The 5,057-nt window shown below is 29.9% G+C and overlaps 1 long non-coding RNA gene across 1 annotated transcript; it reads right to left on the reverse strand.

Moving 5' to 3' along the window:
* Positions 1–4,006: 4,006 nt before the first annotated feature.
* LOC113304059 lies at positions 4,007–4,694 on the reverse strand. Its single transcript, XR_003338021.1, has 2 exons — positions 4,525–4,694; positions 4,007–4,249 (listed from the first exon to the last, which is right to left on the reverse strand). It is a non-coding gene; the product is annotated as an uncharacterized LOC113304059 (long non-coding RNA).
* Positions 4,695–5,057: the final 363 nt, after the last annotated feature.

The following is a 5,057-nucleotide window of genomic DNA, read 5'->3' on the forward strand; positions in this document are numbered from 1 at the left end:
GATGATGTAATCAAAAAAATGTACTGACATGTTTTTATTCAGAAATCATATATTAGATATCTTAAGAAAATGATATCAATATTAAATATATTGCAATCTCTAAATAGTCCAAAGAATATGAAGTGCTTCCCGTCGAAGATGTTGTAATCAAGAAAATGCACCGATATATCTTTCCTCATGAATCATATACCCGTGTTAAGAACCAATAAGCGACCAAATCAATTGCTCTTCCAGGTTCCAACTCTTTATAATCAAACAAAAAATCACGCTCACTATATGGTTATATCAATATATGATATCAGAGACACTATAAAAAACATAATATTAATAAAATAAAAATAGATGGCCAATTATACATATGCAAAGCATATGAAGTGCTTCCCTTCGAAGAACATGTAATCAATATATTTTTCTCCGGAAACCATACATTTGAGATACTAAAAAAATGATATCAATGTTAAATGTATTGAAAACTAAAAATAGTGTGAAGCATATGAAGTGCTTCCCTTCGAAGACCATGTAATCAATATATCTTTCTTCAGAAACCATATATTTGAGATGCTAAAAAAATGATATCAATGTTAAATGTATTGAAAACTAAAAATAGTGCAAATCATATGAAGTGCTTCCCGTTGAAGATGATGTAATCAAGAAAATGCACATATATATCTTTCTTCATAAATCATTTACTTGTGTTAAGAACCAATAAGCGACCAAATCAATTGCTCTTTCAGGCTCCAACTTTCTATCATTAAACGAAAAATCACGCTCAATATATATATGGTTGTATCAATGTATTAGAGACACTATGAAGAGAAGAAATATTTGGATAATATTAATAAAAAAAAATAGACTTCCAACTCAACATAGTGAAAAGCATATGAACTGCTTCCCGTCGGAGAATATAAAATCAATGAAAAGTACTACTATATCTTTCTTCGGAAATCATATATTTGCCTTAAGAATCAAGCAGCCAACTGAACTGCTCCTCCAAATTCCAACTCCTTATAGTTAAATGAAAAATCACATGATTGTATAGTTGTATCAATATCTAATATTAGAGATATTTAAAAAAAATTATGTTAATATTAAATAGTTTGCTTTAAAAATTATGTTAATATTATAAAGTGCTTCTTGTCAAGGAAACGCACTGATATATCTTTCTTCAGAAATCATATACTTGCTTTAAAAATCAAGAGGACAACTCAACTACTCTTCCATGCTCCAACTTCTGGTCACTAAATAAAAAACTACACTCACTATATAGTCGTATTGATATATGACATTAGAGACACTAAAAAACACACAAACTGACATAATGACATAAAATATATAGTTAACTCTAAATAGTGCAAAACATATAAAGTGCTTCCCGTCAAAGAAGATGTAATCAAGGAAACACATTGATATATCTTTCTTCATGTAATCAAGGAAATACAACCAGTACTACGCACCGGTCCGATGAGAATTTTTGATTTGGTGTCCCCAGTACCGTCACGACGCATCTAAAAACTCCGATATATCCTTCTTTATTAGTATGATTACTTTTACTGGGTAGCAAAATTTGATACACTTCCAATATATGGATTTTTTTCTTACCAGTTTTATTATATTTTTGTTGGCTAAAATAGATTTTTTTTTAATTATGGAATTATATCGGCTCAAATTAATATATATTTTTTAATTATATAGAATGAACTTGGACGATCTAAATGATGATCTCAAAAATTCAACGGTCCAAGATTTTAAAAAACTTTGTAAACGTGGTGCAAGAATAAGAAATAAAATCCCAGCCAATAAGGACTAAGAGTTTCATTAACCACCCAAAAGGAGGGTAAGCGCTTACTTTGAACTTGGAACCAGAGATAGAGCCCATTTTATAAAAAATTAACGGACACTAAATATAAATAGTTTTTAGACCAATCATAAGCCATGATTTCATGGACCGCAAGTGGGAATAAAGATAAACACAACTTTAAACGTGGTCCTCAACTATAAATACCCTTATAAAAATAATTTGGTATCTCACAGGTTGTGTAGTAAGCCATCTTCTTTTAAAAATAAAAAAATGACTGCAAAGATTATCTATTAACATGATTAGTTGTGATTAAAAATTGAAGCATATGTTCTACGACCGGTTAAGAAAATGTAAGGAAAACAGAAAGTATTCTTTTATTAATGAACTCAAATGTTCAGGAATTAGAGAAGACCGGAACTGGACATGTTTTTCTTAAAACATTGAAACCAAAATTTCTGTACGTGCATATATATTATGTATTAATCGAACAAATAGATCTCACTAAAACGTTTGTGCCCGTATAAAGATAGAGGTTACTAATGAGAAAAAATTAAATAAAGATGTAGTGAACGATTATAAAGTAAGTCAGAATGAGGGTTCGTGTATAGAACTTCCCAAATCTATAATAATATTTGCAACGGGGAAATGTTTTGAACTATTCTTTAAAGAAATAAAATATATAAATTCGTCTGAAATACTTTGAAGTATTGGCTGGAAAATTTCCTTATTTGCACTCGACTTAATCGTAATATTTTCTCCATCTATAATCGACATGCGAGGTTTTCCAATTAAATATCAATTGGGATTGGTGGAGGTGTTAGAAACTCCCTCTGTCTCATTAGACCCGTCTCTGAAACCTAAACCAAATACAACAACAGTCATTAGATATCTTTAAACCACAGAAAGTCATCTAGTTAAAAAGACTTTACTCTAAGCCAGTACCAGTAAGGTCCCGTGTAGAATAAACGTGATTTCAAAAGAGCTATTCTCAGATTTTATGCAACACCGGGAACAAACAAAAGAAATTCAAAACTTGAGCTGAAATATATTGAGGTTACAACTTCTTTTAATACATTTGTTAGTGAGCTAAAACATACCTTGTCCAAACTATGCCCTAGCAACTCGGTAACTGCAAGCTCATTCATTTGGAAATATCCACTATCCCCATATCCACCATTTTTTTACATAAAGTATTTAGAAGCCTGAAAAAAGGAAAAACATCGCTACATAGGAAATAAAGAGTGCATAAAGGCCGATAACTACCATTTATCCGATTGCATACTCCTAATGGATGCCAAAGTAACACACTTTAAAATTAAATGAAGGAATATATCACACACAATGTATTACAGAAAAAGGATGCTTGATAAGAAAGAAAAATCACATGTATTATTAATGTTAACCAGAAGAAGAAATACGATCAAAAAATTTCGCAATATAGCTGATTTCCAAGTTGATACCCAGTAAGGGTAATGGTTGTAACTTGTATAAAGGAAAAACATAACTGATCTCAAAGATACATCTACTCGAATGATATTTGTTTACATGTTGCATGTAGGTGTTCAAATAAGGTTGCCTACTAAAGTTATATTTGCTTACACGTAGGTTCATGTTGTCCAATTTAGGTTGCCTAATGGAAGATTGAATGTTTAGAATATTCCAAAAGAGAGTTCATCTAACTAAAGGGTACTCGCATTGGTTTCGAAGGTCATGTAGATTCAAATTGCAGATTTTTTTCTTAACTCTCATAACCTAAGCGGATAAGCCTTGTAATCTAGCTGAGGTGTGTGTATTTCTTGCTCAAACAAATTAGTCGCTTTCATATATGCGAGTTTACAAATGATTTTAAATAAGTGTTTTACTGCACCACATGTCATCTCTCGTTTCTTGTACTTTCCAATAATAAGTTTATCGGAATGTATGTATGACTGCAAAAGGTTGCAGAAAAGACAATCTAGCTAGCTAGAAGGGATCAACATGATAGATATAAAAAGAAAAAAAATCAAAGAATACTACAACCAACTGATGATATTGATATCAAACAAACATGGGTCGAAATTCTAAGGCTAAAACTTAAGAGTTATTTTATTTTATTTATTTATTCTAAAATATTATGGATTTACTTGAAAAAATATTGATATTTAAATATTTGGAATAAACTTGGATAATACGTGATGATAAATTCAAAGGTCATCAGTCCAAAGAGAATAGGAAAAAAGTACCAAATTTATTGTTGTAAATGTTGTGCCTGCTCATATACAAAAGCACAGGTAACATGAAAAGAACGAAAGGCCACCCTATTTTACAATTACAACCCACTAATACTGTAATTAAAAAATGAAAATCAAAACAAAATAAAATAAAAAGCCCTACATGTCTTCTTAGGAACTTCAGTGTACATCAAATTAATAAAAGTAACCCAGAATAATGATTGTCAAATGAAACCATCACCTGCAAAAACAACAACAACATATAATCAACATCCAAATGTATTTGCAATCCTATTCAACTAAAATAAACTCGAAATAGCGCCATATGTTACCATACAATAATCATACAGTAATTTCATCGATGTAAATATTAATAATAAAAAAAAAGCATCACAACAGTTTGTCCTCATTATTCCAAATCATTAATGAAGAATTCAAAACGATTTACATCCATATAGTAAAATCCTACCAATTGCTGACTTGAATGAAAAATCCAACCAAGAAAATGAAAATTACCCGAGCAGTCTTCATAGGAGAGGATCAATGCCAAACAATTAAGTTTTCATTATATATGCAAAACGATGATATTGAATCGTAAGCATCCACTAACAAAAGACAAAAATAGCAGAGAAACAACATCCAAAAACATCAAAAAAGGAATCAGGCTTGGATTTGCACTCAAGCGTTTTTATATAGGGAGAGAGAATTTTTTATTTTTTAGAATTAATGTCTTATATTTACCACGAAAAATCAAAAAGATTTTTTGTTTTATCTTTGCCTCTAGATATTTACGAATATATATATATAGAGAGAGAGAGAGAGAGAGAGAGAGAATATTATTATTTTTGGTTAGGTATATTGGCGATTTAATATTCCGTGATTTTTTTTTCTTGATCAATTTTAGGAAAATATATTTAGAATATTGCTATTTTTAGTTAGTTATATTAGAGTTATTATGTTCACAAATATTTTTTCTTTGCTGATAAATATAGAATGAGTAATGTAGAAAAATAATCTCTGGATTAATTTTAGAAAAATATATTTTTAAT

Source organism: Papaver somniferum, chromosome 8, assembly GCF_003573695.1.
Source record: "Papaver somniferum cultivar HN1 chromosome 8, ASM357369v1, whole genome shotgun sequence".
Classification (NCBI taxonomy): Eukaryota; Viridiplantae; Streptophyta; class Magnoliopsida; order Ranunculales; family Papaveraceae; genus Papaver; species Papaver somniferum.